Raw genomic sequence first — 23,813 nt, forward strand, 5'->3', positions numbered from 1 at the left:
GTTTGTTAGGTTTTTTATTTTCAGTGAGACCTGCTGGCAACAGGCTCACTGCATCGAGGGACTAAGGGGAGAAGAAGCGAACCTACCTAAGTGGTGGTAGCTTGGGCTTCTTAGGCTACTGGACACCATTAGCTCCAGAGGGATCGAACACAGGACTCGACCTCGTCGTCCGTTCCCGGAGCCGCGCCGCCGTCCCCCTTACAGAGCCAGAAGCAAGAAGGTGGTCCGGAAAAACAGCGGCTGAAGACTTCTGTCTTCTCCAAGGTAGCGCACAGCACTGCAGCTGTGCGCCATTGCTCCTCATGCACACCACACACTGCGGTCACTGATGGGTGCAGGGCGCTGGGGGGGGGGGCGCCCTGAGCAGCAATATTAACACCTTGGCTGGCAAACTAGCACCATATATAGCCCCATGGGCTATATAGGTGTTTATTAACCCCTGCCAGAAACGTTAAAATAGCGGGAGAAAGCCAGCCGAAAAAGGGGCGGAGCCATCTCCCTCAGCACACTGGCGCCATTTTTCCCTCACAGCTCCGCTGGAAGGAAGCTCCCTGGCTCTCCCCTGCAGTCCTGCACTACAGAAAAGGGTAAAAAAGAGAGGGGGGACACAAATTAGGCGCAGTATAAGTATATATGCAGCTATAAGGGGAAAACACACTTTTATAGGTGATATCCCTGTGATATATAGCGCTCTGGTGTGTGCTGGCATACTCTCCCTCTGTCTCCCCAAAGGGCTTTGTGGGGTCCTGTCCTCTGTAAGAGCATTCCCTGTGTGTCTGCTGGGTGTCGGTACTGCTGTGTCGACATGTATGAGGAGGAAAATGATGTGGAGGCGGAGCAAATGCCTGTGAATGTGATGTCACCCCCTGCGGGGTCGACACCTGTGTGGCTGGACTTATGGAAGGAATTGCGTGAAAGTGTCATCTCCTTACATAAAAGGTTTGACGACATAGGACAGCCGGCTACACAGCTTGTGCCTGTTCCAGCGTCTCAAATGTCATCAGGGGCTTTAAAACGCCCGCTACCTCAGGTGACAGATACAGACGTCGACACGGATACCGACTCCAGTGTCGACGATGATGAGACTAGTGTACCCTCCAGTAGGTTCACCCGTTACATGATTGAGGCAATGAAAAATGTTTTACACATTTCTGATAATACCCCAGGTACCACAAAAAAGGGTATTATGTTTGGTGAGAAAAGACTACCCGTAGTTTTTCCTGCATCTGAAGAATTAAATGAGGTGTGTGAGGAAGCGTGGACTTCCCCCGATAAGAAATTGATAATTTCAAAACGGTTATTGGCAGCGTACCCTTTCCCGCTAGAGGATAGGTCACGTTGGGAAACACCCCCTAGGGTAGATAAGGCGCTGACACGCTTATCAAAGAAAGTGGCACTACCGTCTCCGGATACGGCCACCCTGAAGGAACCTGCTGATAGAAAGCAGGAAGCTACCCTAAAAGCTATTTACACACACACGGGCATAATATTGCGACCAGCGATTGCATCAGCTTGGATGTGCAGTGCTGCTGCTGCGTGGTCAGATTCCCTGTCGGATAATATTGATACCATGCATAGGGACAATATTTTGCTGACGATTGAGCATATAAAAGATGCAGTCTTATACATGCTTGATGCACAGAGGGATATTTGCCGGCTGGCATCAAGAATAAGCGCTATGTCCATTGCCGCCAGAAGGGGGTTATGGACTCGGCAATGGTCTGGCGATGCCGACTCAAATCGGCACATGGAGGTTTTGCCCTATAAGGGGGTGGAACTGTTTGGAGAGGGTCTTTCGGACCTCGTGTCCACAGCTACTGCTGGGAAATCGACCTTTTTGCCACAGGCTGCCCCACAACAAAAGAAAGCACCGTATTATCAGGTACAGTCCTTTCGGCCCCAGAAAAGCAAGAGGGCTAGAGGCTCATCCTTTCTGCCGAGAGGCAAAGGTAGAGGAAAAAAGCTGCAACACACAGCTAGTTCCCAAGAGCAGAAGTCCTCCCCTGCGTCCGGTAATTCCACAGCATGACGCTGGGGCTGCTCAGGCGGACCTGGGTACGGTGGGGGCCCGTCTCAGAAAATTCAGCGCACAGTGGGTTCTCTCACAAGTGGATCCCTGGGTGCTTCAAGTAGTACTTCAGGGGTACAGGCTGGAATTCGAGACGTCTCCCCCCCGCCGTTTCCGAAAATCTGCCTTACCGGCAACTCCCTCTGCCAGGGAGGCAGTGTTGGTGGCTATTCAAAAACTGTATTCACAGCAAGTGATTGTCAAGGTACCCCTCCTTCAGCAAGGAAAGGGTTACTATTCCACAATGTTTGTGGTACCGAAACCGGACGGTTCGGTGAGGCCTATCTTAAATTTAAAATCCTTGAACACTTATATCAAGAGGTTCAAGTTCAAGATGGAATCGCTCAGGGCGGTTATTGCGAGCCTGGAAGAGGGGGATTACATGGTCTCCCTGGACATCAAGGATGCGTACCTGCATGTCCCCATTTACCCTCCTCACCAGGAGTACCTCAGATTTGTGGTACAGGACTGTCACTATCAGTTCCAGACGCTGCCGTTTGGGTTGTCCACGGCACCGAGGGTCTTTACCAAGGTAATGGCCGAAATGATGATACTCCTTCGCAAGAAAGGAGTTTCAATTATCCCGTACTTGGACGATCTCCTGATAAAGGCGAGGTCCAAGGAACAGTTGGTAGTGGGGGTAGCACTTTCTCGGGAAGTGCTACAACAGCACGGCTGGATTCTCAACATTCCAAAGTCACAGCTGGTCCCGACGACACGTCTTCTGTTCCTGGGAATGATTCTGGACACAGACCAGAAAAGAGTGTTTCTTCCAGAGGAAAAAGCAGAGGAATTGTCATCTCTAGTCAGAGACATCCTAAAACCAGGAAAGGTGTCGGTACATCAATGCACACGAGTCCTGGGAAAAATGGTAGCTTCATACGAAGCAATTCCATTCGGAAGGTTCCACGCAAGGACGTTCCAGTGGGACCTGTTGGACAAATGGTCCGGGTCCCATCTCCAGATGCAACAGCGGATAACCCTATCGTCAAGAACCAGGGTGTCGCTGCTGTGGTGGCTGCAGAGAGCTCATCTACTAGAGGACCGCATATTCGGAATACAGGACTGGGTCCTGGTGACCACGGATGCCAGCCTTCGGGGCTGGGGTGCAGTCACAAAGGGAAGAAATTTCCAAGGACTGTGGTCAGATCAGGAGATTTCTCTTCACATAAATATCCTGGAGCTTAGGGCCATTTACAATGCCCTAAGCCAGGCAAGGCCCCTGCTTCAGAACCAGCCGGTACTGATCCAGTCAGACAACATCACGGCGGTCGCCCATGTAAACAGACAGGGCGGCACAAGAAGCAGGATGGCGATGGCAGAAGCCTCAAGGATTCTCCGATGGGCAGAGAATCATGTGTTAGCACTGACAGCAGTGTTCATTCCGGGAGTGGACAACTGGGAAGCAGACTTCCTCAGCAGGCACGACCTCCACCCGGGAGAATGGGGACTTCATCCAGAAGTCTTCCAAATGCTGGTAAACCGGTGGGAAAGACCACAGGTGGACATGATGGCGTCCCGCCTCAACAAGAAGTTGAAAAGATATTGCGCCAGGTCAAGAGACCCTCAGGCGATAGCTGTGGACGCTCTGGTGACACCATGGGTGTACCAGTCGGTTTATGTGTTTCCTCCTCTACCTCTCATACCCAAGGTACTGAGAATAATAAGAAGGCGAGGAGTGAAAACTATACTCGTGTTTCCGGATTGGCCAAGAAGAGCTTGGTACCCGGAACTTCAAGAGATGATTGCAGAGGACGCTTGGCCTCTGCCGCTCAGACAAGACCTGCTGCAGCAGGGACCCTGTCTGTTCCAAGACTTACCGCGGCTGCGTTTGACGGCATGGCGGTTGAACACCGGATCCTAAAGGAAAAGGGTATTCCGGAGGAAGTCATCCCTACCCTGATCAAAGCCAGGAAGGATGTCACCGCAAGACATTATCACCGCATTTGGCGAAAATATGTTGCTTGGTGTGAGGCCATGAAGGCCCCGACGGAGGAATTTCAACTGGGTCGATTCCTGCACTTCCTGCAAGCAGGGGTGACGTTGGGCCTCAAATTGGGGTCCATCAAGGTCCAGATTTCGGCTCTGTCGATTTTCTTCCAGAAAGAACTGGCTTCATTGCCTGAAGTTCAGACTTTTGTCAAAGGAGTTCTGCATATTCAGCCTCCTTTTGTGCCCCCAGTGACACCGTGGGATCTCAATGTGGTTTTGGCATTCCTGAAATCACATTGGTTCGAACCACTTAAGACTGTGTATTTAAAATATCTCACGTGGAAAGTGGTCATGCTGTTAGCCCTGGCTTCAGCCAGGCGGGTTTCAGAATTGGCGGCTTTGTCTTGTAAAAGCCATCATCTGAGTTTCCATATGGATAGGGCAGAATTGAGGACTCGTCCCCAGTTTCTCCCGAAGGTGGTCTCAGCTTTTCACTTGAACCAACCTATTGTGGTGCCTGCGGCTACTAGGGACTTGGAGGATTCCAAGTTGCTGGACGTAGTCAGGGCCCTGAAAATTTATGTTTCCAGGACAGCTGGTGTCAGAAAAACTGACTCGCTGTTTATCCTGTATGCACCCAACAAGCTGGGTGTTCCTGCTTCTAAGCAGTCTATTGCGTGCTGGATTTGTAGCACTATTCAGCTGGCGCATTCTGCGGTAGGATTACCGCAGCCTAAATCAATAAAAGCCCATTCCACAAGGAAGGTGGGCTCATCTTGGGCGGCTGCCCGAGGGGTCTCGGCTTTACAACTTTGCCGAGCAGCTACTTGGTCAGGGGCAAACACGTTTGCAAAATTCTATAAATTAGATACCCTGGCTGAGGAGGACCTGGAGTTCTCTCATTCGGTGCTGCAGAGTCATCCGCACTCTCCCGCCCGTTTGGGAGCTTTGGTATAATCCCCATGGTCCTTACGGAGTCCCCAGCATCCACTAGGACGTCAGAGAAAATAAGAATTTACTCACCGGTAATTCTATTTCTCGTAGTCCGTAGTGGATGCTGGGCGCCCATCCCAAGTGCGGATTGTCTGCAATACTTGTACATAGTTATTGTTACAAAAATCGGGTTGTTGTTGTGAGCCATCTATTCAGAGGCTCCATTGTTATCATACTGTTAACCGGGGTTCCTATCACGTGTTATATAGTGTGATTGGTGTGGCTGGTATGAGTCTTACCCGGGATTCAAAATCCTTCCTTATTGTGTCAGCTCTTCCGGGCACAGTTCCTAACTGAGGCTTGGAGGAGGGTCATAGGGGGAAGAGCCAGTGCACACCAGGTAGTCTTAAAGCTTTCTTAGAGTGCCCAGTCTCCTGCGGAGCCGTCTATTCCCCATGGTCCTTACGGAGTCCCAGCATCCACTACGGACTACGAGAAATAGAATTACCGGTGAGTAAATTCTTATTTTTTCCCTTATAGAGGTTGTTACTAGACCAGTGTTAGATTCAGCCTGGGTGGCTAAAGCTGTGGAGTATTGGGCTGATGCATTAGAGGACAGTCTGAAATTGGATGGTTCCAGAGACCAGCTGTCTCATATTGCTAACATCAGGCAAGGGGCCTGATATTTAGAGGAGGCATCCTGGGATATAAGTCTGTTGGCTTTCAGGGCCTCGGCTACTTCAGTTGTAGCTCGTCGTGTGCACTGGCTACGCTCCTGGAAGGCGGATTCAGAGTTTAAAAGGGCATTGGAAGCTCTGCTTTTTCGCTGGAAACATTCTGTTTTGGATAAGGTTGTGGCGCCTCTGGCAGCTTCTATGTCTGCTTTTTTGCCATCAGCTTTTAACCCGAAGGCTGAGACGTCTTCCTTTCCAGAATTTTCGGTTTCAAGGCAAAGTGAAACGGCAGGATTTTCCATGGCAGGTCGTCTCCATCAAAGCAGGTAAGTTGCGGACTAAGCAAGCCTGGACTGCCAGACGCCTGACCCCCCAAAGTAGGAGGATAAGCCCTCCGCCCGATGAAGTGGGCGTCCTCCTGGGGGACCCTAGGGTGGGAGGCTGACTTCTGCGATTCACAGCCTCATGGTGAGAGTCAACTACGGACACCTGGGTGTGAGAAGTGGTCTCTCACGGGTATGCCCTCTCATTTGTGAGACGCCCCCCTCCCCCAGCAGTTTTTTTGCACCAATCCTCCATCGGATCCAGGCGCAGTCATGGTGCTCCACAGAGTGATTCAGTCTTTACTGAACATAGGGGTTTATTATCCGTGTTCCCCGAGAGCAACAGGGAAAGGATTTTTACTCCCCTCTTTTCCTAAATCGGAAACCCAATCGTTTTTGCGGATGCCCAGATTCCATATGAAAACACTACGGTCTATTGCTCTGGCATCAGAGCCAGGGGACTTTATGGTATCCCTGGATATTTGGGATGCCTACCTATATGCCCCTATGGCACCTACAAATCAGGGATTCCTCCACTTTGCTGTTCTGCAACAGTATTACCAGTTTCAGACACTACCCTTTGGGCTAGCTACGGCTCCATGGATATTTACCAAGCTGATGGCAGTTATGACATCTCAGCTGCGTTTTCAAGGGATCAGTATACTCCCATATTTGGATGACTTGATGCTCCTGGCACAGTCTCAGGAAGTTTTGCTCCGCCATCTTCAAATAACCGTTGCTTTTTTACAAACTCACGAGTGGCTGATCAATTGGGAAAAGTCGTCCCTTGTCCCTGCACAATGGATGTTGCATCTAGGGGCTCTCCTGAATTCCCAGGAACAAAGGCCCTTCCTGCCAGTGGACAAAGTTGCCAGACTGCAGTTAAGGGTCCGCAACTTTCTGCACAATCCCCGGGTGTCCATAAATTCGGCTATGCAGGTTCTAGGGTCCATGGTCTCCACCTTCAATATGGTGGAGTATGGCCAGTTTCACTTCAGGTCCTTACAATATCTGATCCTTTCTAGGTGAAACGGGCAGTATCATCAGATCACAGCCCAGACGATAGTACTGTGTCTGGAGGTGCATCTGTCTCTCACCTGGTGGCTACCGTCCTAAGATTTGGACAAAGGACGGCCATTCTGGATTGGGTGGCCCTCACCACGGATGCCAGTTTCCATGGATGGGGCGCAGTAACCGGTCCACATGTTTTTCAAGGTCGGTGGACTCCAGCAAAAGTTGTTTGCCAATCAATGTACTGGAACTTTGGCCAGTCTACAGAGCTCTTCTTCACGCTCAGGATCTCCTCCAGGGCATGCCTGTTCATATTCAGTCTGACAAAGCCACTGCAGTTGCCTAAACCATCAAGGGGGCACTCGCAGCCATCTGGCTATGGTAAAGGTGGAGCGCACGCTCCAGTGGGCCGAGGTTCACCTTCTGGCCTTCTCAGTGGTGTTTTTGCCAGGAATCCTCAACTAGGAAGCAGACTTCCTCAGTCGGCTGGACATCCATAGGGCGAATGGTCTCTGCACCCCTGAAGTGTTCCAGAACTTAGTAAACAGATGGGGTCTGCTGGATGTGGACCTGATGGCCTCTCGTCACAATCACAAGGTCCCAATCTTTGGATCCAGGAACAGAGATCTACAGGCAGCCTTCGTGGATGCTCTAGCAGTACAGTGGACCTTCTATCTGGGATACCTGTTTCCTCTGGTATCGTTGTTACCCAGAGTTCTTTGCAAGTTTAGACAGGAAGGAGGCACCATGATACTTATATCTCCCGCATGGCCCAGGTGCCATTAGTTTGCCGATCTCCAAAATCTGTCTGTGGACATGCTATCCCTACTACCACAGTGACCATACCTGTTGTCACAGGGTTCCTGTCTGCATCAAGACCTGGCTCGACTGTCTTTCACGTCTTGGCTCTTGAGTCATCAGTCCTCAGAGCTAAGGGGTTCTTAGATGCAGTGATACAGACAATGCTGCGGGCTCATATACCATCTTCAGACCGTATCTATTACCATTTTGGGCATACTTAATTTCAGTGGTGTGTGCCTAGGCCCTCATACCTTTAGGGTCTCAAGGGTACTGGCCTTTCTGAAAGCAGGGTTACACCTTGATCTTGGCCTAGCATCCCTGAAAGGGGTTGTTTATGTGGGGGGCCGGTCTCTAGGTTGACAGTAACTAGGTCGACCACTATTGGTCGACAGTAACTAGGTCGACAGGGTCTCTAGGTCAACATGTTCTAGGTCGACAGGTCAAAAGAGCAACATGAGTTTTTCACAATTTTTTTTTACTTTTTCATACTTCATGCCCATGTCTCCTGCGGAGCCCGTCTATCCCCATGGTCCTTACGGAGTCCCCAGCATCCTCTAGGACGTAAGAGAAATGAAAAGACTTTAGCTGGCAAAAGCACAGCAAAGCACTGTACGTTCTGCTAAATCACAAATCCCCAAGGAGAGTCCAATTGTGTCGGTTGCGATGCCTGACCTTCCCAACACTGGACGGGAAGAGGTGGCGCCTTCCAACATTTGCACGCCCTCTGCAAGTGCTGGAAGGAGCACCCGCAGTCCAGTTTCTGATAGTCAAATTGAAGATGTCACTGACTGTTGAAGTACACCAGGATGAGGATATGGGTGTTCCTGGCGCTGAGGAGGAAATTGACAAGGAGGATTCTGATGGTGAGGTGGTTTGTTTAAGTCAGGCACCCGGGGAGACACCTGTTGTCCGTGGGACGAATATGGCCATTGACATGCCTGGTCAAATTACAAAAAAAATCACCTCTTTGTTGTGTGGAATTATTTTAACACAAATGCGGACAACAGGTGTCAAGCCGTCTGTTGCCTTTGTCAAGCTGTAATAAATAGGGGTAAGGACGTTAGCCACCTAGGAACATCCTCCCTTATACGTCACCTGGAGCGTATTCATCAGAAGTCATTGACAAGTTCAAAAACTTTGGATGACAGCGGAAGCAGTCCACTGACAACTAAATCCCTTCCTCTTGTACCCAAGCTCCTGCAAACCACACCACCAACTCCCTCAGTGTCAATTTCCTCTTTAGACAGGAACGCCAATAGTCCTGCAGGCCATGTCACTGGCAAGTCTGACGAGTCCTCTCCTAACTGGGATTCCTCCGATGGTTCCTTGAGTGTAACGCCTAATGCTGCTGGCGCTGCTGTTGTTGCTGCTGGGAGTCGATTGTCATCCCAGAGGGGAAGTTGGAAGACCATTTGTACTACTTCCAGTAAGCAATTGACTGTCCAACAGTCCTTTGCGAGGAAGATGAAATATCACAGCAATCATCCTGCTGCAAAGCGGATAACTCGGGTCTTGGCAGGCTGCGGTGGTGTTAAACGTGTGTCCGGCATCCACCGTTAATTCACAGGGAATTAGAGAATTGTTTGAGGTACTGTGTCCCCGGTACCATCCAGCCATCCAGCGACCTTGGTGCACCTCTTTTTTTTCTTTGCATCATGTGCTGTTTGGGGACAATGTTTTTAAGTGCCATCCTGTCTGACACTGCAGTGCCACTCCTAGATGGGCCAGGTGTTTGTGCCGGCCACTTGGGTCGCTTAGCTTAGTCATCCAGCGACCTCGGTGCAAATTTTAGGACTAAAAATAATATTGTGAGGTGTTCAGAATAGACTGGAAATGAGTGGAAATTATGGTTATTGAGGTTAATAATACTATGGGATCAAAATGACCCCCAAATTCTATGATTGAATCTGTTTTTGAGGGGTTTTTTTAAAAAAAAACACCCGAATCCAAAACACACCCGACAAAAAAATTTCAGGGAGGTTTTGCCAAAACGCGTCCGAATCCAAAACACGGCCGCGGAACCGAATCCAAAACCAAAACACAATACCCAAAAAATGTCCGGTGCACATCTCTAATTTAGAGTAATGAGACCAAAATTGAACTTTTTGTCCACAACCATAAATGTTACATTTGGAGAGGAGTCAACAAGGCCTATGATGAAAGGTACACCATTCCTACTGTGAAATACGGAGGTGGATCGCTGATGTTTTGGGGATGTGTGAGCTACAAAGGCACTAGAAACTTGGTCAAAATTGATGGCAAGATAAATGCAGCATTTTATCAGAAAATACTGGAGGAAGATTTGCACTCATCAGCCCGGAAGCTGCGCATGGGACGTACTTGGACGTTCCAACATGACAAAGATCCTAAACACAAGGCCAAGTCGACCTGTCATTGGCTACAGCAGAATAAAGTGAAGGTTCTGGAGTGGCCATTTCAGTCTCCTGACCTCAATATCATTGAGCCACTCTGGGGAGATATCAAACGTGCAGTTCATGCAAGACAGCCCAAGAATTTACAGGAACTGGAGGCATTTTGCCAAGAAGAATGGGCAGCTTTACCATCTGAGAAAGTAAAGAGCCTCATCCACAACTACCACAAAAGACTTCAAGCTGTTATTGATGTTAAAGGGGGCAATACACGGTATTAAGAACTGGGGTATGTAAACTTTCGATCAGGGTCATTTGGGTAGTTTCTGTTGTCATTATGATTTCAAAAGAGTAAAAACAGTTGTTTGACAATAAATGGCTTCACCCAACCACTAACCATGAGTGAAAGAAAAGTTTGTGAGTTATCATTCATATTCTCTGACAAATGGCCAGAAAATCACACATTCTGCTAGGGTATGTAAACTTATGAGCACAACTGTATATATATATATATATATATATATATACACACATATAGACTGGAGGGTTTAGGCGGCACTCAGAGTCTGACACACAACGTTAGAAAAAAGCCATGTGTGTTTAATAAACACACATGGCTTTTTTCTAACGTTGTGTGTCAGACTCTGAGTGCCGCCTAAACCCTCCAGTCTGTATTGGGGTCAGCTCACCCCTAGGAGGGCACCGGAGCAAATACCCCGACGGGGATAGCAGAGTGCCGGGCTGTACCTATGGAATTTATATATACATATATATATATATATATATATGGTCTAATGGTAATTCAGTTGCGCCTTCAGTGTTTAAAAGTGGTTCACCAAGTAATCCTTAAATGACAACTTAATATGCGTACCAGATATGAAATGATCAACCGCTTTGTACAGGGTGCCTTTACATCAGGGGTTCCTTTTGTGCGTGCTCCTTTTCCACTTGCATCCGTCCGGATCCGTGTGAGGAGTATATATGTGCAAATATGTAGAGCAATGTATCATTAATATGCTCTTAATAGTGACTACGTGCTGAGTTTGTGCAAAAAATGTTGTAAAAAGTGACTACGTGCAATAAAGTGCTGAAGTGCTAATATTATATTCGTAGTTAGGTACAGTAACCCATATAGGTAATGTGCTCAATTACCAATTGTTGAGGGTGCAAAACCAATTATCAGTGTTTAAATAAGGAGAGAGTATTATTTCTACTCGTAAAAATGCACTCACGTTTGGCACTGCACTGTATTGGAGGTTTTTCTTGTCAGTCAACCATCAATATGGGGTGCCTTAAGATTGGGGAATACTCCTTCTCTGTGTGCAGTTTTAGATTCCGGCTTGCTGAACCTTACAGTCCATTATCCTGACTATGGAGCTGGGGGATTTTATGGTGTCTCTGGATATCCAAGATGCTTACCTCCATGTACCTATACTTCCCATCAGTGCTATCTCAGGTTTGCTATCCTCCAATTTCAGGCTCTGCCTTTTGGACTGGCTACAGCACCCAAGATATTTACCAAGATTAGGTTTCCCATATTTGGACGACTTGCTTATCCTGGCTCAGTCTCAAGAAATGCTGCAGTGCCATCTTCAAGTGACCTATAGCATGTCTACAGGCTTATGGCTGGCTCATAAATTGGGCAAAGTCCTCCTTAGTCCCGTTACAGCAGATGACGCATCTGGGGGCTGTGTTGGATATCAGTCTTCAGAGAATATTTCTGCCTCTGAACAAAGTAACCTCATTACAGATGAGGCTTCACGAATTGCTACACATTCGCAGAATATCCATCCATACAGCAAGGTGAGTTCTGGGATCAATGGTCTCGACTTTCAACATGGTAGAATATGCTCAATTCCACTCGAGACCCCTGCAACATCTAATTCTCCCAAATGGAACAGACCGCATCAGACAATAAAAATTCAGACAAAAATTCTGTCTCAGGAAGTACGCCAGTCTTTAGCCTGGTGGCTACAGATGCCCCATCTGGACAAAGGGTGACGCTTTTGGATCACAGATTGGGAGGTTCTGACAACCTCAAATATCTCTCTCTCTCTATATATATATATATCCATAGAGAAAGAAAGTCACTCTGAGACAGCAATCCAAAATAGACGAAGTGTAATGACCCATTACACTTCGTCTATTTTGGATTGCTGTCTCCGAGTGCCTTTCTTTCTCTATGGATGTATGCATACTCTTGATGTGTGCACTGGAGCACGGTGCTATTTCTATTTGAGTGCCGGCATATTTGGAATTCTCTCTCTCTCTCTCTCTCTCTCTCTCTCTATATATATATATATATATATATATATATATATTTCTCTGGCTGGGTCCACAGGTTATCCACAGATAACATAGGGATGTGCTTGAGCGATAGCGGAAATGGCACCAAACAGTCACAAGCTTTCTGGCCTCCCAGGATGCACCGGGGCTTCTCCATATATCCCGCCCACTGACTCAGTCAAATCAGTTTTTGCTTTGGTGCGGCAAGGAGCCGGCCATGGTCACAGAGGCTTCTGTAAAGCAGCCTGAAGCTTTTTATTACTTAATTTTTTATAGTCTTACTATTTTTTGAGTGACTTTTCTTAACAGTGTCTTAAACGCATACTAGAAAGAGTCGCTCCAACAACTCCCCGCCGGGTCGCAACAACGCTTACCTTTGCGGTACAGTGCTGTCTCGACGGGCGTCTGTGTTGGATAATTCTAGCAGGTCCAGAGGACATAACCAGGCTGTGGCCGGAGCATGGGGGGGGGGCAGGTAAGGCTATGGATTTCTCCTTACTAGGGGTCCGGACACAGCTACGCTGATTTGGTGGAGACTACAAAAAGCGTGTTGATGCGCCGAACATCTCGAGTGCGACAGCGCTATGCTTTAGGGATCATAGGCGCCAGGACTAGGTTGAGGCCGCGATCCCTAAGGCTTAAGTCAACGGGGGATTCAGAGGCTCTCCTGGTAGTCCCTCCCCCAAGTTCATGACCAGTTTCCGTGCGTCTCCCGTCCATGAACTGAATGACCTCACTTCTGGACAGACGCTACCACGTGGGCTTAGACGCTGCGGTAGTGTACACCAGAGATCCCGCCGTACCGAGTCGCAGGCCTTAGCGTCTGCATACACGTGGCATTCACTGAGAGTCCGTGTCCGTTGGTGTGCATCCGTGTCCTATGAGTCATAACAGCGGTGGTGTACATCGGTAGCGTCTGAATCCATTCAGCGTCTTGCGAGCGTCTCTGTGGGTATGGAAGTGTGGTCAGTCTCCCTGTATACCCGCTCTCCAGAGGCAGGGTATACGGTACTAAAATTATCTCTACTTGTTAGTATGAATTGTTAATTTTAGTACACATTGCATATGAGTTCTGTATACTGTGTTCTGCATGTTATGTTTGATAAAAAACAGTTTAAAACAAATGCGATTATCCTACTTATTTATAAGTTATTATGATGATGATTGTATTCTCATATGACAATGTTTAATACCTTAACATGCGACTGACTGCTAGTATGTATGCTGACTATTATATGTTGTCAGTCCTGTTCTGAACCTCAAATCAGGTCTACACTGTGGTCAGATTGACTTCACTTCTATATATGTGTATATAGGTGATTTTCAGTCACAAATTGTTTAAGGTTATAATACCATGTCAGTGAGCAGCAAAAGTGACGAGGATTTATCAGGTACTCCTACATCCTGTACATGCTAATCTTGTAAAACAGGGATAATTGAGGTAGACCGATTAGTCATTTATGAGGGGTTATGTGCAAACTGTTTTGCTTTTCAGCAAAAGAAAAAACAGAAATTGGTTCAGCAACCAGCAGAACCACCATGGGGTATGTTCGCACAGACTTTGTCTTCTATAGCGGACAGATTACCTCTGGCAGCACCACCTCAAGGATTAGGTTACATTTTTAACCCATATATGCAGCTCCCTTCCTTTGGTATGGTACCAGTAGCCTCGACGAGTAACCAGGCTATTTACCAGGGTACCGGTAAGACTAAAATAGATACGTCTATGTTACAGTCTACTCAGGATGATACAACTAATGATGACACAGTATATTCTACTACTCCGTATGAGGATAATTCACAGAGTTTCAGTTCAGAAGAAATAGCTGAACTGATTGAGGCAATGAAGTCTGTTCTCTCTTTGGAGGAATCAGTCAACACTGTCAAAGTCTAAACCACCTGTGTTTAAATGAACAAAAACAGTTAAGACTGAATTTCCAGCATCAGATGATCTGACGGAAATGTTGGAGGAGTCCTGGGTGACTCCTAGTAAGAAATATAAGATTCTGAAAAGATAGGATTCTTATTATCCATTTCCAGCTGAGGAATGTTCAAAAAGAGAGGTTCCTCCTAAAGTAGATGCACATGTGCTGCGGCTGGTGCACAAGTCTGCTTTACCATTGTCTTCTACCTCGTTAAATGATGTTACAGATAGCTTCTTGAAAAATATATTTTCTCTGTCAGAAGCTGTGGCAAGGCCAGCTATGGCTTCGGCCTGGATGGCAAGAGCAATGGTAGGATGGATGGAGGAACTAGAGAATAGCCTGTCCCCTTCTAATAGGGAGCAGGAATATTATCTGAGCCGTTTAAAACAAGCTGCCCAATATTTGGAAGAAGCAGCAATCGATATGAGTACGATTACCTCTAAAGCATCGGTGTTAACAGTAGCATCTCGTAGAGCAGTCTGGCTACACACTTGGAAAGCAGATGCAGAATCCAAGAAAGAATTGGAAGCATTACCTTTCAAGGGTAATATATTGTTTGTAAAACAATTATTAGATATTCTAGAATCGGAAGCTGAATCCAAGAAGGTCAGAATTCCGGCTAGTTATAACCCTAAGACCAGGGGTTCGAAGATTCTGCCATTTTTGATGGCAAGGCAAAGCAAAAGCGAAGGAGGAGTCTAAGCAACCCCGGTTCAATAGATCATCAAGGGGTAGGAAGCAATGGGCTGCGAAAAAGCCAGCTTCCAATCCTGAACAGAAACCATCAGCATGAAGGGACGGGCCTCCACCTGGAGGATTCCAGGGTTGGGGGCCGACTCCTTCAATTTGCACACATATGGCAACAGTTGACGACAGATGCCTGGGTGCAGAAGGTAGTATCTCTCGGTTATGGGTTCCCATTCAGGAAACAGCCTCCTCAAAGATTTTTTTGCGTCAGCCCGTCTCATATACAATCGAAGGCAATTGCTCTGCAAGAAGCAGTTCAAAAATTACTGCAGTCGGGTGTGATTGTACCGGTGCCGCCATCACAACGGGGCAGGGGTTTTACTCCAGTCTATTTTTGATTCAGGAACCAAATGGGTCATTCCGACCAATTCTCAATCTCAAGGGATTAAACCATTACATTTGGGCCCCTGGGTTCCACATGGAGACATTACGCTCCATAATGTTGGCTGTGGAACCGGGAGATTACATGGTGTCTTTGGACATACAGGATGCTTACCTACATGTGCCAATAGCACGGTCTCATCAATGTTACCTCAGGTTTGCGATCCTCCAGCAACATTTTCAGTTCCAGGCCTTGCTCTTCGGGCTAGCAACAGCACCCAGGGTATTCACCAAAATGGGGGTGGTTATGGCAGTTTATCGCCGCAAGCAAGGGATAAGAATTTTTCCATACCTAGACGACCTGTTAATCCTAGCACATTCGCAGGAATTGCTTTTGAGCCATCTTCAACAGACAATAGCTTGTTTACAGAGACATGGGTGGCTCATAAATTGGGAAAAGTCGTCTCTGAATCCATCACAGCGGATGGTTCATTTAGGGGCCATATTGGATTCAGGGCTACAGAGAGTCTTTTTACCAGAGAAAAAGATAGCCACGGTGCAGGTCATGGTTCAGGAGGCGTTGCACACTCAGACAATGTCAGTCCATGCAGCAATGCGACTGTTGGGTCTGATGGTGTCAACCTTCGACATGGTGGAATATGCACAATTCCACTCCAGACCACTACAGCAACTCGTTCTGACCAAATGGAACGGGAATCATCAGACGATAAAAAAGCAGATGATAAAATTACCTGTAAAGGTAAAAAGGTCTCTAGCATGGTGGCTACAGACAGATCATTTAATCAAGGGAAGACCCTTTTGGATAAAAGAGTGGAAAGTCCTGACAACAGATGCCAGCCTTCAGGGCTGGGGGGCGGTACTCGAAAACCTTTGGTTCCAGGGAAAATGGACCATAAGGGAAAGTCGCCTGCCGATAAATCTGTTAGAAATAAGGGCCATATATATGTCTCTGATTCAGGCAAAGGACAGTCTGCAAGGAAGACGTGTCCAGATTCGCTCAGACAATGCAAAAGCAGTAGCATACCTCAATCATAAAGGAGGGACTCGCAGCAAAAGACTGATGGAAGAGGTAACGCCCATACTGAAATGGGCAGAGCTCCATCTTCCAGCATTGTCAGTAGTGTTTGTTCCGGGGTATTGAACTGGGAAGCAGATTTTCTCAGTCGACACACCGTTCAGGAGACCGAGTGGGCATTACATCCAGAAATGTTTCAGACCATAGTGAACAGATGGGGCCTACCAGAGATAGATCTCATGGCGTCTCGTCTCAACAACAAGGTTCCGAGGTACGGATCAAGAACAAAGGATCCCGGAGCAGTCCTGGTGGACACCCTGTCAGTAAGATGGAATTTCCATCTAGCATATCTGTTCCCTCCAATTTCTGTTACCCAGAGTAGTAAGGAAAATAAAGCAAGCAAGAGGAGCCATAATTCTGATAGCTCCAGCTTGGCCAAGAAGACATTGGTACACAGATCTTCTAAGGATGTCAGTGGAAGCACCGATGCTGCTCCCTCAACGTCCAGATCTGTTAATACAGGGTCCGTGTTGTCACAACCAGCTGGATCGTCTGTCTTTGATGGCGTGGCTGCTGAAACCTCTATCTTAGAAGCTAGAGGATTTTCAAAACAAGTAATTCAAACTATGCATAGAGCAAGAAAACCTTCAGCTCGTATTTATTATAGAATATGGCAAGCCTATATTCATTGGTGTACTGAAAGAAATTTGAATCCAAGATCTTTTAAAGTATCCAGGATTTTGGATTTTCTTCAAGCAGGATTGGATAAAGGTTTGAAAGCAGCTTCCTTGAGAGTTCAAGTATCAGCATTATAGGTATGGTTCCAGCAAAAGATTGCTGACTTACAGGATGTACATACTTTCTTTCAGAGAGTTGTACATATTCAACCTCCTTTTGTTCCTCCTGCAGCTCCCTGGGATTTGGATTTAGTTCTTAAATTCCTACATGGACCTTTGTTTGAACCACTTAAGAGAGCAGATCTTAAATGGTTAACGGTTAAAGTACTTTTTCTACTGACAATGGCGTCAGCCAGAAGATTGTCAGATTTGAGACCATTATCTTATAAGTCTCCATTTTTTATTTTTCATCCAGATAGAGCAGTTCTCAGAACTAAGTCTGGATATCTTCCAAAGGTGGTATCAAAGTTTCACCTTAACAAAGAGATTGTGGTCCCAGCTTTTCAGGTATCGGGACTGTCTACTAGAGAAGCGTAGCTGGATGTGGTCCGAGCATTAAGAATCTACGTAGATCGTACTAGTGACATCAGGAAAACTGATTCTCTCTTCATCCTCTACGGGTTCCATAGAAGAGGATGGCCTGCTAGTAAACAGACGCCATCAAGATGGTTTCGATTAGTAATATCAGAGGCCTATTCTTATGCTGATCTCCCCACTCCGGCTAATGTCTCTGCGCACTCTACACGTAAGGTAGGTCCTTCATGGGCAGCACAACATGGTGCTTCAGAAGAACAGATTTGTAAGGCAGCCACATGGTCTTCCATTTACACATTCATTAAACATTATGCCTTGGATACTTTTGCCTCTCACGATGCTGAATTCGGGCGAAAGGTCCTCTTGTCCAATTAGGAGCATCCCCGCCACTTAAAAAACGGATTTGGGAAATGCCTATGTTATCTGTGGATAACCTGTGGACCCAGCCAGAGAAATAAACGTTATGGTAAGAACTTACCGTTGATAACGGGATTTCTCTTATGTCCACAGGGATCCCTCCCTGACGCACCTGATTCGAGGATCTTGACAATCACTAAAAACACTTCCTTCTTGTATGGAAGGGTGGGCATGTTTGTTCTTATCGCCTGAACAGGGTACTACCTGATGCTCCTGCCTAAATTGCTGTGGAAAGAACTGATTTAACTGAGTCAGTGGGCGGGATATATGGAGAAGCCCCGGTGCATCCTGGGAGGCAAGAAAGCTCGTGACTGTTTGGTGCCATTTCCGCTATCACTCAAGCATATCCCTATGTTACCTGTGGATACTTGTGGACATAAGAGAAATTCCGTTATCAACGGTAAGTTCTTACCATAACGTATATATTTCACAGCTTAAAAGCACCTTTAGAAATAAAGATATTTGAGCAGTATAACAAAATGTAGTTTTAAATACTGTACTTACAGTTGTTTTGCTTTGGGTGGATATGAGTGCCTCAGAAGCCATTACACGCGTTTTGGGTAAACATTAATATTTCTATATATTGTATTCCCAGCAGGTGGATGTAACAGAAGAACTAAATGGCAGGAGCATCTCCCTTTATCTCCAGAATGTAACAAAGAAGATAACATCACAAGAGATTCTCCAGCAGAAACTCCTATTACCTCAGTTATGCATGCAGGTCTTCACAGTACAGATCTGTCATCTGACCCCACTTATCATGAGGAATGTTCTGATAGAGTAGATACCAAAAGCATTACACAAGATACAAAGCCTATTACCCATCAACCAGCTAAGATATTTTCATGTTCTGAGTGTGGGAAATGTTTTACATACAAATCAGCTCTTACTCGGCATGAAAGGAGTCACACAGGTGAGAAACCATTTCCATGTTCTGAGTGTGGAAAATGTTTTACATGTAAATCAGATCTTGTTATACATGAGAGAAGTCATACAGGTGAGAAGCCTTTTCCATGTTCTCAGTGTGGAAAATGTTTTACAAGTAAATCAGCTCTTGTTAGGCATGAGAGAAGTCACACAGGTGAGGAGCCATTTTCATGTTCTGAGTGTGGGAAATGTTACGCACTGAAATCGCATCTTGTTATACATGAGAGAAGTCACACAGGTGAGAAGCCATTTCCATGTTCTGTGTGTGGGAAATGTTTTACACAGAAATCATCTCTTGTTATACATGAGAGACGTCACACAGGTGAGAAACCATTTTCATGTTCTGAGTGTGGAAAATGTTTTACACATAAATCATCTCTTGTTATGCATGAGAGTTGTCACACAGATGAGAAGCCATTTCCATGTTCTGAGTGTAGAAAATGTTTTACACAGAAATCAGATCTTGTTAGACATGAGAGAAATCACACAGGCGAAAAGCCATTTTCATGTTCTGAGTGTGGAAAATGTTTTACACAGAAATCACATCTTGTTATACATGAAAGACTTCACACAGGTGAGAAGTCATTTTCATGTTCTGACTGTGGAAAATGTTTTACACATAAAACATCTCTTGTTATACATGAGAGATGTCACACAGGTGAGAAGCCATTTTCATGTTCTGAGTGTGGAAAATGTTTTACACATAAATCATCTCTTGTTATACATGAGAGATGTCACACAGGTGAAAAGCCATTTCCATGTTCTGAATGTGGGAAATGTTTTACACAAAAATCCGATTTTGTTAGACATCAGAGATCTCACACAACTGAGAATCCATGTCCATGTTTGGATTAAGAGAAATTATAGAAGTCAGTTCTTGTTAAACATTAAGTTAGTAACAATGGGGGTCATTCCGAGTTGTTTGCTCTGTAAATTTCTTCGCATCGCAGCGATTTTCCGCTTATTGCACAAGCGCAATGTTCGCACTGCGACTGCGCCAAGTAAATTTGCTATGCAGTTAGGAATTTTACTCACGGCATTACAAGGTTTTTTCTTCCTTCTGGTGATCATAATGTAATTGACAGGAAGTGGGTGTTTCTGGGCGGAAACTGGCCGTTTTATGGGTGTGTGTGAAAAAACGCTACCATTTCTGGGAAAAATGCGGGAGTGGCTGGAGAAATGGAGGAGTGTCTGGGCGAACGCTGGGTGTGTTTGTGACGTCAAACCAGGAACGAAACTGACTGAACTGATCGCACTGGCAGAGTAAGTCTCGAGCTACTCAGAAACTGCACAGAGAAGTCTTTTCGCAATATTGCAAATCTTTCGTTCGCAATTTTGATAAGCTAAGATTCACTCCCAGTAGGCGGCGGCTTAGCGTGTGCAATGCTGCTAAAAGCAGCTTGCGAGCGAACAACTCGGAATGAGGGCCAATATTTGGGTCATTCCACACCAGTCAGTAAATAGTCAAGGATAATCCTAAAGGAACCAAGATAGAAAATCAAAGCATCCGGAAGTGATCAAGCCTGAGTCGCGGGCGAAACTCGTCTTCTGCCGCACCTCTGACTCCAGGAACTGATGGGACATACTCCTGCCACCGGATCTGACCCTCTGGCTCATCACAGCGTTAACTCAGCTCCCGGTAATGTTTAATGCAGCCATGATCCAGTGGCATTTAGCATCGATGTGATTGGCACACACTTCTCCCCACTATAGATTGCTGCAATAGGGTGCTAGACATATCCGCTTGCACCTTACATTACCTAATCTGGGGACTGTTAATGCCTAGTAACCGAGTGGTCAGTGAATATGAGATATCCGTTACTGGACTTCAAATCTTGGTGGACAATAGATCTTCCTATAGATTCTCTGAACCTTTATATAAATAATACAAAAACTATTTATATGTCTTATCCTTTTTGAAGTTGATAGCAGGGTTGTTTTTGCAATCCTGTATGCATCTACGTCGCAGTACTGCAGAAATATTTCTCTTTCTTTTCTATATGCATTGTAAATATTATTTGCATGTATGCTGCAACATCATGGTAATAGCTTTCCCTAGATCCCATGTGCAATTTGAGACAGCTAATTTACTTAGAGCTGTAACCAGAGTGTGTATTGAAAAGCTTGTTATTTAGAGACATTTGGCTCCTATACACTTGTTTATCAGCACAACTCATCACTCTTTCTATGTGGACTCTCACCAGCAATCCAAAGGATCGATACTAGTGTCTTCGATACAGCGTTATGCAAGAACATACCTCCGCCTAACGCTGGCAGCGGATCCACTCTTTTGTTTTTCCAACTACCTTCTCTATAACACTTCATACTAGGTGAATACTCATCAGTGATCTGGGAGTGGTCGCCACAACATTTACCTACTATCATACCACACTGTAGACGCCTGATACTGTCCGATCTCGGAAGCTAAGCAGTGGTGGGCCTGGTTAGTACATGGATGGGAGACCACCTGGGAATACCAAGTTTAGTAGAAGATATCTGAACCCTATACTCCGTGCCTGACAGCAGAATTACCACTTATCTTGTTTCAATCTTTAACCAATTACATACATTGCACAATAGATTTACAGCATCTTATCAACCTTGTCTATACCAAGATCATCTAGCTGAAATAAGTATCATTAGGTATACCCGATTCTCCCGTGAGTTCACTGTAACTGACAATCCATGGTCTTTACCTCATTTATCCGTCTGTAGGTCCAAGCGGTCTTGGTCAATACAGTATAACCCAAGAGGACAATTTATGCAATTAATAAATAACCAATGGACAACAGACTATAAGCTTTTAATCATTGTGTTGTTTGTTTATTCGGATACACCTAACTTTTACGTAATACCTATTAAAATGTACGTTTTAATCTTTTTTTCAATTCTGACTTTTCTGTCAAACTTCTAAGAGTGCACCCAAAGAAGAGTCTTCTTTCTTTCCTTTTTCTGTGAATAAACATTAAGTTAGTCACACACATTTAAACAGATAAGACTTTGCATGTTTGCAGGGTGAAATCATTTTGTCCAAAAACACAGTTTTATTAAGAACTTAGTTAGGCATAGTATTCCACCAGATACAGGCTCTTCATTTGCTTGTCACATTATTTTGTTATATAAAGGGCTGAGCTTTTATATTTATTGCTGCTCTTTAACTTTTCTTGTATTTTTTTTTATTATTCGTTTTGCAAGATAATATCCACTTAGTGAGCAGATGGGAAGGAAAATTCCTTTCTTCATCAGGGTCCATAGGCTCCACTGGTAATACCATGGGTTATAGGTGGTTTGGAGAGAAACACGCACCAAACAGTTAAGCTTTCAGGTCCCAGGATACACTTGTCCTTCCTCCCCTATACCCCAGCCCCAGGCCATCCAGTTTTCGTTTGGTGCCAGCAGGAGAAAGATGCAAAATTTGACGGAAGCTGCTTAGAGCAAGCAGTGCTTATGGGGATGCCTGCGCTGCTGATCCATCACTCCGGTTGCCTTGACACTGGGAGAGCAGGTTAGGCGATTCTTCACTGCTGGAGAACGGACAGCAGAGACCAGATCGCTTGCGTACTCCGCTAGACCACCAGGGCTATTTTGTTTATATCTGGCATCAGGGACACTTGAAAAGCCAGGTCAGCCCTGGGGTGATGTCAGCATAAGGGATGTGAGCTCTACCTATTAGCCCCTCCACCAGCCTAAGGCATGATTCCTCTCAGAGATTTACATGCTTCTGGGCTGTTCATATCTACCCTCCTTCCCCAGTGACACGCTCAGCAGCAGTTGTTACACAGAGCCTGCCATAGCAAGTCTCAGGAGTGGTTCCAGTCTTCCTGTATAAGAAAAAGCAATATATACAGCGCTTAGGAAACTGGATATCGAAAAAAAAAACAATTGTATTTTATTGTATAGAATTTGTTGCGACACTTAATCTAAAACTTCATAGATGTACATCAAATACATATAAAAATATGTATAAAAGAAATATATATATATATATATATTGTGACAAGAACACTGGGATAGTGTTTGATGGCAGGTATGTTTGTCCCAGGTTCTTGTCTTACATGTTTTAGAAAGTGTTAACTTCTAGAAAAAATGCTTTTGGTTTTGTCAGAACCTTTTCAGTTTGCTGTAAAAGCTGGGTACAGGCTCTAAGAGAGAGATAAGGAGAGTTCTAGACATTGGGCCCAGTTCGGGTCTTTGGCCTCACAGAGGGCTAATCAGGGTTTCAGCTGTGTAAGAGTGTTATAGGGCTGCTAGCCTGATTAGTAGGGGCAGACTGCCTTGGAAGGCTGCAGAATCTGTGTGGAAGAAACACGCTTCTGATACAAGTGAGCCATACAGTATTTACGGGAGAACTCTGTGTTTTTGTTCAGTGACAGGAATATCTTGTGTTTAGTTAGTGCCGGACAGGCAAGGTATTTTCTTTTGGTGTTTTGTTTTATTTTTCTGTTTCAATAAAACTGGCCGGGGTCAGTTGTACCAGAAACTGGACTTGTGTTGTTCCTCAGCTGCTGCGTGCTGCCATATTCCCCAGGAAGAGGCGCCTTGCACCCCTACAGTGTTACAACTTGGTGGAGAATGCGAGCATGCCGTTCTGCGCATAAGTGAAAGCAGCAGCTTTGTCAGGCCTGCAGAAAACGGTGGTTTATGCAGATACAGCCCAGTGTGAAGTTACTGAGACTCACCCCTAAGGGTTTGATATATGTCCTGGGTGAAAGCAGCTACAAAGCCGCCTGAAAAATCTGTCGACATGGAGGATCTGCTTAAAGCCTTGCTGCAAGCTACAGCGGCTCAGCAGGAGGCCAACAGACAGCAGCAGGTGGTAATGGAGGAAAATT

At 45.8% G+C, this 23,813-nt stretch overlaps 1 pseudogene; it reads left to right on the plus strand.

Moving 5' to 3' along the window:
- Positions 1–21,354: 21,354 nt before the first annotated feature.
- Positions 21,355–21,473, plus strand: LOC134984023 (5S ribosomal RNA; annotated as a pseudogene).
- Positions 21,474–23,813: the final 2,340 nt, after the last annotated feature.

Source organism: Pseudophryne corroboree (assembly GCF_028390025.1).
Source record: "Pseudophryne corroboree isolate aPseCor3 chromosome 3 unlocalized genomic scaffold, aPseCor3.hap2 SUPER_3_unloc_3, whole genome shotgun sequence".
NCBI lineage: Eukaryota > Metazoa > Chordata > Amphibia > Anura > Myobatrachidae > Pseudophryne > Pseudophryne corroboree.